The following is a 16,172-nucleotide window of genomic DNA, read 5'->3' as shown; positions in this document are numbered from 1 at the left end:
TTAGGAGGCAAGCACCTGAACTGGTTGAAATTATATATTTTTGAACGCACAAAGTTTTGATGATATTGTTTGGTTGGGTAGAATCATATTACATCCAATACAGGCGCTCATCCAAGCTGTATGACTAGATATATTTAATTCAAATAAATAATAAAAATAATGAGGGAAAAATCTGATGGTCATTTCAGTTGATGACTTGAAATCTACTTCTGGTAGTTAAAATTATAAAACATCTTAAAAAATTACATTACTTTTATTAATGAGCTAGATGGTATCTATCGTATATATATAGTATCGTATATATATAGCCGTATATAGTATATACGGCTGCGCGCCGGCTTATCGGAGAATAGTGGTACTAATTTGTTTATTGCAATAATTTTCAATAATTTATCCTTATGTTTTAAATATTTCTAAATAATACAATTTTTATTACAAAAATGTAATAAAAATACAAAATTTACTTTTCATTTATTCATTAAATATTGTTTATTATAAATAGAACTTTTAAATAGCCATTTGTAATATTTAAGAGATATTGTTTTGGTTAAGTTGTATGAGGTCTTTAATTACAATTTGCTTCGAATATATTGGGATTGATATAATTTATGAAATTAAAAATAATTATAATTTTAGAATACCATCCCCTGATTTAATTGATCTAATATTTTTATATGCACCAGAAAACATGCTGGAAGTGTATGTTTAAATTAACTACTTTACCAAAAATTTTTGGGACAAAAATAAGTTGTAGTCATAGTAAAAATATATATATTTATATATAAAATTATAACATAAATTAAATTATATTGAGAACTTCCAGTTAAACTGTAGCTTATTAGTTTCATTTGTACCATTACAGTATTTTGGCTTGGAAGCCGAAAACTTTTACATATTAATATATCATGTTTCTTGTATGCCTTAATTAAAGTAACAGTTGTGATGGCAATTTATATGGTAAGAGATTACATTTCCTTTTTTACTCTTATCTTCCGCATTGTTGTATACTACAATGTTCTTTACCTTATTTTTTCTATGCTCATTCACCCAACTAGTATGACAACTTATTTCAGTGAAGAGAAATGAAAATAAGGTAAAGTGTTACTTTTATTGTAATTATATTTTTAGTTACAATAATTTGTTATCCTTACAAAAATATTATGAAAATAAAACGTGTAAAAAAAGTCTTCTCTTTTTTATGTATTACATTTTTTTTATTCTATATGAATAAAATGATAGTTACATTAAATTAAAATTAATTTGAACAAGATGTATAATGCTCATTGAAATTGCGACTATAGTTCACAAAACATTATTAGCTCGCTCGTCCCTAACTTTATGTTGTAAAGTTCTTAATTGGCGATTTAGAATTCTAGAGGGAATGGTTTGGGATCAGTTCGGTTATTAAGGATAATTGTTCATTGCAAATTTTCTAAAAATAAAAGGTTCCTATGAAACTTAATAAATAAAGTCAAATGTGCTCCTTGGACACTTATATTTTTATAAAAAGGTTTTTTTTATATATGTATGATTTACATAAATGAAATGCGTTTAAAAGATTTATTCAATCAGCGTAGTTTTACCTCATTCCTATGCAGAACAACTTAGTTTGGTATGTATTAGGAAGTTCTAAGAAGTGAATCTTTCGATATCAGTAATTAAAATGTATTATAATTTAAATTTTAAACACGGTTCAATATTAATAAAACTATTTATCGAGAAAAATACAAAATAGAAATACCTTTACTACAATTTTATATAAAAAATGTTGCTACTAAAAGTATTATTGTTAAATAAGTTATTGTGAAAACTAAAAATAAATATAGGAACAAATAAATGCAGGAAGTACTTGTTCCTGTTATTGCGTTTTCACAATGTTATTCAAAAGTTATTCAGCCATCAATTCTACCGTTAAATTATTGAAAGTTTGGAACAATTTTAGATACGAATACTTAAACTAATTATTTATTATTTGTTTTAAAAGACGTCACAAAACCCACTTCAAAGTTCTTATTCAGTTGGTTGTTTTTCTTATTGCTGTAAGACACTCCTCTACTATAAGACATTGGCGGCTGTCTCTTCACTTAAAGACTATTACTTTGTTACCAAATTATATACAATAGCATCTCCACGTTCATGTTTTAGTTCGAAATTTTCTATCTGGTTGTTGTTGTTTAAAATTATTATTGAAATAATAATAATGTGTCTTTTCGAGATTTAGGTATCGATTTAAATTAATAACAAATTTAAATGTAGTCTACTATTGAACATAAGTAACTTTTTTGCGCCATAAAAAAGAAGTGAGTCTGTCACAATATTCAAGACAACACTGAAGTTGTCATAAAGTCTAAAACAATATCGATCTTAAAGCTTTTGTAATTGTTAAAAAAATTTAAAAGTAAAGTAACTTTTCCGTGAGATTTACGTATTATACATTCTCACCTATAGGTATACTGTAAACTATAATTCGCTCTTTCTCCATTTTTATGGATTTTGACGAAATATTATTGTTTATATTATTTATTACATCACACGTTATTATACAAATATATATTTGGAATATTATTAATTTAGTTTTTTTTTTTATTTTGTTGCAAATCACTTTCTTACTGTTTCTTATGATAAATATACATGTACTTTTCTTAAGATGTTATTTTAAGGGGAAACTGTAATATCTTGTTTTTCCGAAGCCATTACTTTTTACGAGCTCTTCAGTTCCCAGAAGCTAAGCAAAGGCAATAAACGTTGGCTATCCTATACATATATAGATTTTATAAGTAATATTTTTGGTATATTCTTGAGATACTTTTTTTTGATTTTTTTAAATGAAACTAATACATTTTTGGATATACTACGCGGATTTATTATTTTAAAAAGACAGACAGAGACATTCACATCTCGTCTGCCCGTGATCACGGTTGCTGAAAAGTAACCGAAACGTCGGGGTTATGTGGTTTTGAAATAATAAAATCCGCGTAGTATATCCGAAAATATATTAGTTTCATTTAAATGAATAATACTCGCGAAAGTCTTAGATCGCGTTTTTAGCTTTTTTTTTTATTTGTGACACTAAATAAGTTTTATAACAAAATTTGTTTCAGGATGCTATACATCTTATGAAAAGCTTATAATGAGAATCCGGGCCTGAAAAACGTTTTAACGCCTCTCACAATATGTTGCCGCTTTTATACAATCATTTTAATGGGTGTTTTAATTTTAAAGTGCAGTTTTATTTCTTAACAAAACTTAAAAAAACTTAAAAGCAGTACATAAATCGTGTTGTTGGTCTGGCAGAATGCACAGTGATTTTAATAACAAAACGTACTGATATTCAGTTGTGATACTCACTTCTCCATTAAGTACCCAATATATTTTTTCAATAACCCGACAATACATTTTTTCAATAACCACTTGTAGTTCACATTTGACATATGTGTTCTGTGCATGGTTGATGAAAGTTACTTTTGTGTGTTCCTTTACAAGCCAGAGTCTTTTATGCGTTTCTATATTTTAGGTTGCATTTGAATAAAAGAGTTTCCCTGCGTCATCAAGAAAAAAAAAAAGGTTGCATTTGAATGCAAAATCTAAATTTTAGATAAGCCTAGAGCGCCAGTGGTATTTTACGAGACTGTCCATTTGGTGGTCTTTATTTAAAAATAGTTTTTCCTTTTAAAAAGATTATCTTTAAAAAATCTTCTTAGTGCAGGGAACGCAAACTCTAAATTTTTGAGGTTTATAACTAAATTGTATTCTCATAAAAATGCTTATATCATTTCCCCAAAGTTTATATTATATTTATAGTTTACGTCCGCATTCCAAAAATAACAAAAATGCCCTTCATAGGCACAATGAATTAAAACCTTTTCTGTCATACATTTCTTGAGACCTTTTCTACCTTCAGCATGATGAAATTGTAGATAGAACATATAATTAGTTACCGCACGTATACCTCATTTAAATATAATCTTCTATACAAAATATTTTTAGTATGAACCACTATATTTTATAGTCTTTTTTAAATGTAGGTAATGTACACCAAGTCACTGAACAAATATCATTATATTTATAGATCTTGTACAAATGTTGATATTTTTTAAAGTGATTATTAGTGGTAGGATATTTTTATTGCTCTAATTTAAAAAATGTGCTGCAGATTCGTATCGAATACTTATTGCGAAATATGGAAAATGGTTTATCAGAAGTAATACGAAAAAGTTAGTTTAACAGTTTAGAGATGATGATTTTAAATAACCTTAGCTTTGATTATTAAGTCACATAACAACAATAAAAAGCTTAAGGTATCTGTTAAAACTATAAAAAATAACCTGGCCAGTCACGCATCACCTCAGAGTCTTCCAACCAGCGTTACAAATTAAAATCTGAAAGAATGAACATCACCCCCTTTTTTAATATTACCTTCACATATTTTATGAAGAATAAGAAAAATATCTGCATATTTATTAGCTAATAATGTGAATATTCCAAAAACTGTTTTTAAGTTAATGTAATATCGAAATTGTATCATCTATAATACCTTAAAATTTATGTATTATGTGTAGGTTCCTAATATATTGTTTAGATAAAATAGAATTAACTTTTTTTAATAGCAGTAGTGTAACTGGGATAAATTTAACATCAAGTGCCACGAAGTCATCGGAAAAAAAATATTTGAAAAATATTTTCATAGCAAATGTCATTTCTATACTTAAAGAGATCTAAAACATAATTGCAACATTGTACATTTTTTTTAGTTTTGGTAAACTTATACTATATTTTTGAAAATTTCTTGATCAGTAATGTTTTTTTTATAGATGATATTTACAATAAATTTAAACATTTATTAAATGAGAAACAACACAGGCTAAGCAAATGTCGTTGTAAGGAAAATTATGTGTTATATACTTTTTTCATCACACTCTCCGTTTATGTGTTATCCAAACTGAGCTATGGAATTACTTTGATATGTAAGAATTTCAATTTTCTGATATTTGATATTAAAGCGTCTTTAAGAACCAAGACTGACAAAATTTAATGTCCCTTAATAAAAATAATCATAATTTAATTCTAAGACCGTCATTTGACAAATGACGGTCTTAGAATTAAATCAGAATAATTTCTAATGCAGATGAATTATGTTTTTTTTTATGAATTCATAAATCATAATTATGACCCAACTTCCAAATTCTTCAGCACTGCTCTGACTACTACTGACTGTAATACCCACTACAAGCCTGGCTTTCCACATAAATTTTCAACTGCCAAGCGTTTCTTAGGCTTATAAAGAAAATTACGAGGATAACCGATGTAGACGACTATTATCTATTAACGCAGTCGTTCATTTGCTTATATCTTTCAGAGTATTAAAATTTCCAAAAAGAATTAACTCTTCGTGTATATTCATCTTGACATTAAGTGAAGTATTTTATAATCACAAATTTATCAACCTTTCGTTACTTGGCAAATCATGTTCTCTTAACTCTAGCACCATCAATTCTGTTACTGTGATCCCAGCTATAATATTTAAAGAAAATTTTTAGTAAGAAAAAAAAATATTAAGATACTATCTTTTGTAGATAAGATATTTAATTCACCAAAGACTCAAAGACCTAAGAGACCTATTGTCTAAGAGCCTTTGTGAGTACATATTATATTTACTTTAAGAGTAGCAAAGCAACGCAAGACATTTAATCTTCTCCTTGTAATTACGAGACATCGTTTGATTACCACTTCAATATGTGACTAAAACTAATAGATCTAAGAGCAAATAGAATTATGTTGTAAAAAATTTTACTTTTGTTTTATCTTTATAACATTATAATGATTATAGTAATACTAATATATACATATATAAGTATAATATACAACTTGAATGAATTTTATCAACGTTTTTAATCTTGTTCATTTGTATTAATAAATCGGGTATAATCAATATTGAAGGTTATTTTAATGTTAATGCATTTGTTAAAGTAAATTTTACCCTCTTATAAAATTATTTTATACCACAAATAGAACAATAAAAATTTTACAGCAAGGTCAATATAATAAAAGATTACTGTGAAGAACTAAAAAAGTTCATTACCTTAAGAAACTAATTAAACTACCAGAACTTGTAAATAGAATGTTGCGAAAGTGATTGCTACTATTTTACCTTTAAACATGTTCAGTGATTAAAAATTAACTGACTTATAATCGTATATGAAGGAATAGTTGATATCAATAAATTTTATTTATTCGTTTAATAAAAAGAAAACTGAATCCTATAAAATGCTTACGAAAATTCCATGAAAGACGGAAAATATTTTCATACACCCTTTATAATCAAGAACAAACCAATTTCATTTCTTTTTTGTTTCGTTCTCAAAGTTTTCTACTTATTTTTAATCATATCTCTACTGCTTGATCTACTCACCAATTAGGAAATTAACTATAAAAAACGTCATGAAGATGATACACGCGTTTGAAATCAGAAATTATTTTACTTCCTCCCTCCTCGTCTTTCGTCATATTTTGACCGTTGTTTTACTCTTTTAAAACAAATTAATATCTTGTTGTGTCAATCCACGATATTTATATTAGGATGTTCTTTTTAACTGTATGATATATATATATATATTGGTAAATCTTATATTTATTGGTTTTTAATTTTCGACTGTACTACGGTGATCGTAGAAAGCTGATGTAAAAAAAGTATTTTATTATTATATCATTGAAATAAACTTGCCTTTTTTGGCATAAAAACTACTTTTATATTTATACTACAAATAAGTTAGAAATGTAAATCATTTTCTATACTTTCGCGCAATTATTTTCAAAAAAGAGATCTTACTTTATATACTTTGCCATTCTTCTTCTTTTTTGTCGTTTTTAGAAATTTGGTTTCTACTAATGTATATCTTAAGGTGTATAAGACAAGGATATTGTTTTCGAATTTATTTAACCTCTTAAGGGTGAAAGTAAATGAGATTACAGACTTATGGATAATAACCAAGGCTTTGTTTATAAGACTGGAATTTAAAAAAATATTCTGTAACAATAACAATGTATAAATCATATTGCTGTCGCATTCTTTGTTAAAAAAAATATGGTTTTCCACTCAAACCTACTGATATAGTTAGTCCATACAACCACAACACTAATTTCGGGAAATCAAAATAAAATCTTAAAACCTATAAGTAGTTCATTAAAGTGTAAGTGTTCCCATTTTTTTCTGTTCAAATTATGATTATTTTCACTATCTTCTTTTATAATCATTCCTATTTATGATCCTGAATGTATTTTGTTTAGTGAGGTTATCTTAATACGTATCGAAAATCATTTGTAAATGATTATATTTTGTGCTAACTACATTCAAGTATTGAAGATTTTTGTATGATAATCATCCCATTCTTCGCTTTTGTTACAGATTCTGGGAAAGTGAGGAATCAGGTTCGTAATTTTTCATTGAATTAAAATTTAAAAACAAAAAATATATAGGAAGTCAAAGAACAATAGCCATCAACGTTAGTTTATTGCGAATAAACTAACGTTGATGGCTATTTTATAGCCAAAATAGCTATCAACGTTACTATATTCGCAAAATATGGAATAATCTTAAGTAACCCGTTGGTTAACCGATAAAAAAATATTATTTAATTTTTATTTATCTAACAAGGGTATGACATACCAAAAAACGAATCCAAACAAGGTTCTGAAACACAGAAAAAAAACATAATAGTTTGTCAAGACCATATCTGTCATAGCGCCAGCCATATAATTTCTTGCATATTCTTTCAAATATATTATAGACTAAAATACTCACATGGAGAAGGTGAGAGCATTAATCACCACACTTGCTAAAGGTGGATAGGCGATTTCAAATTTATAATTTGAAACTATAAGTAAAGGTTTCCTCACGATGTTTTCCTTCACCGTCTGTCAGTGGTGAATAAATATTCTAATAAAGTACATATGACTCGGAAAAATCACATAAATACTTGCCAGGTTTCCTACCCACGCCTTCATGCATGTGAGGCGGTCCGTTAACCTCCAGGCCACCACAACTTATATATACTAAACATATATAATTCAAAACTTAAATTTACTGAAATGAAAATATTTATTATCTAACCTTTGTCGTAATTGGTTTCTTTTATTTGATGATAGAAACAAAACTTTCTAATTGATGTTATTAATTGGATAGTAGATAACTATCTGGAGAATTTCGTGATCCACTTAATTCCAAATAGTTTTTCTTTGATTGCTTTTAGTCCCAGGGGATCCAAAAAAGCAATCAACATAGCAGATCAATTAGTTCTATTTAATTACATGTCTTATTGAAGAGGTCAAATATTATTAATTCTAATACAATTACTGCTACTTGTGGTGAGTGACCTTGAAACCTATTTAATCCGACTAAACCATACAAGAAAACTTAGATGCTATTATATCTGCACTACGAATCATAATTGTTTTTTTCTAGATGGGTTTAAATTTAGAATTCATTCCATAATACCCGAATGAGAAAAAAAGGATTTTATTTAATCGCAAAAAAAACCTTACAATATTTAAGTAACATAAAATAATTTTAATATTGGAATAAATCGAAATTTAACGAAATAACATTGAATAAATGTTATGAAATGACTAAAAAGATTATTAGTTTTAAAATTTATCGAGTCTTGAACATTCACGATTATTTTAATAACAAAAGTGTATGGTTAAATGTGAATTTAACAGCGCAATAATTTTATGTTACAAATTTAAGCCGATCCTACAACAGTAGAAGCATTGATTTTAAAATGTTTACACTTTTAGATCGGCGTCAGTTTACGGAAAAGTTACTCAATTTTACTTGTATACAAAAAAGACTGATTTATAGTTGTTAATATTAAAATTCCCAACATTATTAGTTAGAAAGTAAAATCCATACCTAAAGCTGACCATATCGGCTTTAAACTTTTTTTAGATGCAGGTATCCTACGAGTTGCAAGATACAGTTTGTCAATATTAAGTTACATATTGGTTAGAAGTTAAAAGAATCAATAAAAGTACTTCGGTTCTATCTCTATCAATATTAAAACACACATTAAACTGTAAAATTTTATATAGTAACCCCAATATTTTGCCCCCTTTGTGTTACAAATTTAATCAATTGCCAATGTCTCTAATAAAAAACTATTTGCAGCAGATGGACAGTAAAATATACCATAAAAAGCATATGAAAGTTGTTCTTGAAAGGTAATTTTTCTATTGATAGGGAACATAAAATATATAAAAAGTTAGTTCTCACAGAGAGTATTTTGCAAAAACAGCCTCAGATCCCTTTTTAACTATGGTTGCTCTCTGTTTCAGCTCAAAAAATACTGAAAATGTTCTTTCGAAATAAAGTAAAGACTTGCATTAAACATCGTATATTTCTTAAAAAACTATTAACCCAAAAAAACAATTACAAGAATCGGGGATAAGTAGCATGATCTCATTAGTAAGATCAAAAAAGTTGTCGTTTAAGTTTCAATTTTCATATATTAAAACATTACACTGAAATATTTCAGAAATATTGAAAGAACCGCATTGATTTTGAAATATCGTGAAAAGATTTTTTACAAATTTTATTAAAATTACATAACTATACTTCTTAATGAGCTCAGTTTAAATGTATTAATAATTTCTTTTTATGTGGTTTTTTGTAGTTAATTTTTTTAAGCGTTCCTGCCTATTGTTTCGTTACAACAATACTACAGGAAAGTAATCTTTTTTATACATTACATCTTGATATACCTAATAAAATATAATTGGAAATATACCTAATAGCTCAATATACTAAAATGTATTCTAGCCAATACAGATGATTACTTACAATATTACTAACGATACTACGAAATCACTCTTCAGCTAACGTTACATTAATTCTGTAATTACAGCAGCCTGCGTTAGTATTAATAACAGCCGGTCCATGAGCATTGCGGCCCAAATCACTAAGTATCGCAAACGACTGCAGATGTTAAGTATTTTATAAATTACCCTTAATAGTTACCTCTTTTACATTGACAATTGTAACATTTATGTAGGATTTAAAGCTATTTGTAATTAGATTTTGTATACTTGAACGTATGTACTATAAATTTAGATTTAAAGCAATACTAACATTTGCGTAAAGCCAGTTTTGGTGCTAGCGGTTTCATGACATGAATAATAGAGTTTCGTTTTACGTTTACTCAAATTACGTATTGCTTTTTAAATCAAAAACATGCCTAAAAATAATATTGTTTGTTGAAATCTTAATCAAATTTATTTCTTGAGATAAGCTCGTCATACCGAGATGTCGTAACATATTTTATACCCATCAAATTTCCAAAATACTTTCATTGAAAACAAAATTAATTAATTGAGTAAATAGTCCAAAGGTATTCAAAATATATTTTTTTTCAACAAAATTTACGAACATCGTTACAACAACAAAAATTTTTTATAGTTCTTGAATTAATGCTAATTGGCTCCTGTATGCTTAATACAACTTAACATCGTCGCGACAAACGGGGCAATAATAGTTTTTCGCTTTTGAATCATCGCACATTATAGGTCAATTAATACTACTGATTAGAAGCGGATTCGGTTTGTTTAGAGTACAACGATGAAAACATGGTCTAAGGCTATAAGCACACTACAGTATGTGAGCAGTGCCACGGTTTAGGACAAAGCGATAGACTTGACTTGCCTTGAGTTGATGGACACAAAGTAATTGAGCTCAAATAAATCACGATAACCAAGTTAAAATCTGTTTTAATAATTATAATGGATAAATTGTTTAATTTTTTTAGATCTTAATAAAGTTTAATAAAATTTAGAGGTATTGTGGATGAGGAAACCACAAAGGATACAAAATCGTTTATATAGAAACCATTATAATTTCTATTTATTATATAAATTTCGAATTGAAATGTTTTTAGAATACAAATTTAAAACCAACTCAATGAAACCTTAAATAACAGTGAATCAATATGCTTTATTGTAAGTAAACATTATCTTCAAATCTCTTTAAAAACTTTGTGGCGATTTTGACAACAATATTACCGTGTGCGTTTACAAATAAACAAAAACCGTTTTAATTGAAAAACTTCGCACAAATTTTAGCTTCAGTTAATATAAAATTTTCATGTACATCAAATAAAATTAAATTTCTTTATGACTTACGTTCACAGTTAAGTGAATTTGCGAAAAAAAAGGAGTGATTTAAATTTGGGTCAACCCTCAAAGCGTTTCCCTATAATTCTTTTAAACGCCTCAAAGTTTTTTGAATAATAAAGGTATATTGTTTCTTCAGCCTTTACTTGAACCGGAGTTTCGTGGAACACGCATTGGAAATTCCTGTCCTTAAATTTGTTGCTCTTTACTTGATATATATTGAACTTTATATAAATATATACAAATAGATAATAAAAAAGATGAGCCAGATAAAATCACTAGGATATTATTAATACGAACAACAATGACTTAAACGCAGCATACAAATGTATGCCTTAGAAAATTATGAAAAACAAACATATATTACGTAATAGATAACAAAAAAATTAAAATAAGAACGGAATTAAGATTTTCAGATAAAACCTTTATTACAAATGAATCATTCCGACGGGTTCATTCTGATAGCACGTAACTGAACGTGACAGCCTTACATTTTCGAGTGCCTTATGTCAAGATTACATTTAAATTAAAATGAAATCAGTAATATATTTATTTATAATGAAGCGAACTAAATGGGGGAGCAGATAAAATAAATCAATAAGAAATTGTAACTAGAACTTTTTCTTATATGACCCAAACGGGCAGACGGTCTACCTGATGGAAAGTAATCACCGTCGGCCATGAACATCTGCAACATAAGGGATGCTGTGGATGCGTTGCCAACATTTTTTGTGAAGGAGCCACCTGAACACTTGATGTTTGAAAGACCCCATAATGTAGCTCTCTGGGAAAACCTCGGCTGGAAGATCATTCCACATTCTACACATCCTACACGTACAGCCTTGCAACTAAACGCATCTAGGTGATATGGATGAAATCCAACCCTACGGTGACTAGAGCGATGGTAGAATGGTGACGACTTATATCACAATTAGTAAATATACTATAACCGATTTGTCGTTTTTTAAAAGAGTTACGTCAGCATAACTGACATCACCAATGCCTATATTTTCTTAAATGTTGTCAGGATCTGACTCTTGTAGGTAGACGGTTTGATGAATCCCTTACTTTGAAGAGGTCCGATTCCTGTAACGGCTCGAGTGAGACTATCCTTAATATATCCTTAATCCTTAAACACTTTGAACGTTATTTGTATCAGTGTTTGTAGAGTACATTTTATTTAATTAAATTAGAGGATTTTTATTAAAATATAAATACATATCTCAATTTTCTATTTATTATGTTTAAAAACTTTGAATAAAACTTAATCCTCTCCTAAGAAATTAGAAGCCCTTTTTTTGAACAATCGCTTCAAGGAAAACGCTGTTTGTGTAAAAACCTTACCATTGGCGAAAGTGTTTGTGGACGTACGGAGTATAGAATTATGGTTGTATGGATGTCTGTAGTATTAATAGACTAAAATAGTAATGTAGCTATACATTATATTACGAAAGATAGTAATATTTGTCCTCATATTTCTAATATTAATATAGTATGTAGTACTAGTAGAGGAGCTTGAACGGTAGAGGTGAGCGTTTAACGCGCGTTAGATAGTTAAACCTACACCTGGGTCGCAAGTCACAGACAATGTTGAAGTTTCTGTCCCTACAACGCGATGGACCGGCACCCGCACGATAAATCCATGGAATGCTGAGAGGTTTTATCTGGACTGTGTGATACCATGATTTCACGTGTACACTCTTATATGTGAACTTATGTAGAACTAATAATTTCGAATAACTACACGTTTTTTATTGATTCATCTCTACATTTTCCAAATGTGATGGCCTCGTCACTTCCCCCGTGATCAAGACTACTGAAATGTTGTCTAAATATATGGAAAAATGTAGAAATAAAATAATAGAAACGGGAGTTATCCAAAAACAGCTTCGTTTCATTTATTTATAGTATTAATTCACTCGGAGTAGATGTCACTGTCGATTGGTTTTATATCTATTATTTTAAAAAACCCTATAAATTTCTCTGTCAGTCAAATTTCAGTCAAAAGTCACAGGTAAAAATTTGTACTTAATAAGAAGATATCACAAAGTTTTTATGCAGGATTCAAATTAAACCGTATATTTTGGATTAAATCGAAATTTTATATGTTACAGTTAACGGGGAAGCGAAATGACAGTATCTGTCAGTTATTTTGTCTGTTTGAATCTTCGTTATCACTACAGAATATTTATGTTTCATTTCTTTGCAATACTGATGAAGGTTTTGCAATAATTTGATTTATTGTTCTGTTTTAATTAATATGTTTTGATAGAACTGTATTACAAAGAAAATTTATATGTTCGCTCAATTCTCGAGAGCGAATAGAATTCTATCTAAAAATAATTTTAGCTTACAACAGAAATAGCAGTAATATTAGTTGACTTTACGACTCAAATGAGAGTTTTAATTACACAGAAGCCGTATGAAGCTTTACAAAGAGAAAACAATATAGAAGAGTAGATCACGTTATTTTAATATCAAGTAACACTGTATTTTATTTTTCGATATAATATTATATAATATACAGCATTTATTCAGTATGTAAGAAAAACGTTAGATTTATTCATTTAAACGTAATTAATTACTTGTTGTTTTGCATTAACTATTTCAAAAGATAAATTTTCTTTGATGAATAATTTCAATTCAAACACAAATATTGTGGATAAGAAATCTTCGAGCACACTGGAACTTTATTGACATAAAACATTTTCACTGTATCTCAGAGGATCACAAAATTCTATTAAAATTTTATGTATTGTACGTTTCAAGTCCAACTTCGAAAATTTTTCTTGGCAAACAAAGGAGTTTATGTGGAAAAGCTTTTCGGTCTTAGAATAGTTTACACAAAAAAAATCCTTAAAAAAATAAAAGCAGTGTTGTTCGTCTTTATGTTATTACCCTAAACTAAAACCAGCCTAAAACTAATAATCTTAATGAATATTTATAATCGATTTTGAAATAATAATTTGACAAGTAAATGTGATAGTAATTTAGTCTTGTTTGTTATCGTTTTGGATTGAGTGATTTGTTTATTTTCCGTCACTTGTTTTTTCCTACACATAGTTCTGTTAAGGAAACGAAAAAAATGTATGAATATTGCATTATTCACAAACCTGAATTCTAAAGTGGCAATGGCTGTTTTAGTTACATTATGTATGTATATCGTCTTATCATTAAACGTGTTATTCTTCTGTATTCCTTAATTTTCAATAGTAAAATCAATAACTTACCTACATTGAGTACACATATGTATATTTACATAAAATTATTTATGTTACTTTTTCATTACAATTGTTTAATTTATTATACAAGATCCTAATGTAAACAATAAAGCTGCCTAATATTGACCATTTTTCTGAAAATATAAAAAAATATTAGCAATTATCTATGTTATTTATATTTAAATAAAATTTGGCAAGGACGTTTAAATTATTTACCTAAATATTAGTAGACCGGGTGAAAGGAAGTTACCGGCAGCTGGGGATATAGTTTTAGTGGAAAGAACTCAAACGCAATATATATACACTCACTCTTTTCAGTGCATTTTACTAGGGGAAAGATAAAAACATGTGGTAACAAAAACGTCATTCATATATCTAACCAGCTTCTGCTAGCAGCTTTTTCTGCTAATTAACTTTGTATAAAGGCTCATTGAGCCTTAACCTTTATACCATAATAAATTAAATAAAAAGTATACCCAGTTTTAAGTCACAACATTTATTTGATCTTAAAGAAAATTCTACTTCTAGTAAAATCTCTAATTTTAATCAATATAATAAAAAACGGTAAAATTAAATAAAATTTTATAAATATAATAAAAAGGGAAACTAATACCGTAGTGTTGAAAAGCTTTCACGATCGCTCGAATCTGTAGGAGCTAACTTTTGGCTGTGAATAAAGCTATTTAATCACTTGTAGGTATAATTTTAAATGGTTCTTTCATATTTTAAGATATTGCTATCCAACCTCAGCTTACTTTGCCTTAAAAACAATACTATCGCGTATATTTCAGCTTTAACAATTTTCTCAAAAAAATTAAATAGAAATACTGCTAGAAAAATGACATCTTAGAGAAAAAAAATCTCCCCGTACGATAATAATTAATAAATAAGTACACAAAAATACAGTTAATCACTTTCAATTATGATTTTTTTATGTGAAAGGTGGCAAACGAGCAGAAAGCCTACTTGATGGGCAGAAGTGATCGTCAGCAGACCACAGCTAGGCTCTACCACCTAAGTAATTAGTATTTTGTTTTAATATTTTTTTATATTTAAAAATTGTATAATGTTATACATTTTAATTATGATATTGTGCTACACTATTTATTATGACCACCTTTCCACAAAAAGTTACACAATTCTTATTTTATTCAAAAGGTAATTAACAAATCCCTTGAGAGGGAAAAGTCACACAATACCTCGGCATTTCAGATATAATTTACAAGTAAAAAGGCAACCCTTAGAGACTTTTTTTGCTTTGGTGTAATTTTTATTTCTAGCCTTTATTATTTTAGTATTGAATTTTTTTAATTTATATTTATTTACAAAATTCGTAGTATTAAATTTATAAAAAAAAATATGTTAACTATTACTAATTTACATCATTAAAAATCTAAGCATATTATGATCATGTTTTCATGAAGTGAATAGATATTTCTTTATATTATTACTTCTTCTTCTACTTCTATACTAATAACTACCTGATATTAATCTGAAATTCTGTTGATCCTTTACCTTTGAACAAACCATATGAGGTATCATTAAAAATTAGGCGTTTACATAACTAACTAATGATATCGTTGTACATAAAGTTTAAATTTAATTAATTAGTATCCACAAATAGCAGCTTGTTGATATAAATGTTGTTAGAGTATAAACAAAATGTGGAGTCATGTCGCCAATTAGTAGTTGTTAGTTTTGTAAAACAACACCCTTTTATCAACTTCTGTTAATGAAGTAATGTAAAGGTGGATTGTAGCTAGATAGGAGAAGCTTTAATTAAAATTGTCG

General features: G+C 27.9%; 1 protein-coding gene across 1 annotated transcript in view; it reads left to right on the top strand.

Annotated features, from left to right (window-relative positions):
• The window catches only part of LOC116766156 (CD151 antigen-like), a 164,145-nt gene that overhangs the window by 45,453 nt on the left and 102,520 nt on the right, over positions 1-16,172 (top strand). The window contains exon 3 of the mRNA XM_032655879.2: positions 7,403-7,425. The gene's annotated coding sequence lies outside the window, so the exon portion shown is untranslated. The remainder of the gene's footprint in view (positions 1-7,402; positions 7,426-16,172) is intronic.

This window comes from Danaus plexippus, chromosome 15, assembly GCF_018135715.1.
Source record: "Danaus plexippus chromosome 15, MEX_DaPlex, whole genome shotgun sequence".
Taxonomy (NCBI): Eukaryota; Metazoa; Arthropoda; class Insecta; order Lepidoptera; family Nymphalidae; genus Danaus; species Danaus plexippus.
The sequence above is the reverse complement of the archived record's forward strand: the minus strand, read 5'-3'. Positions and strand labels throughout refer to the sequence as shown.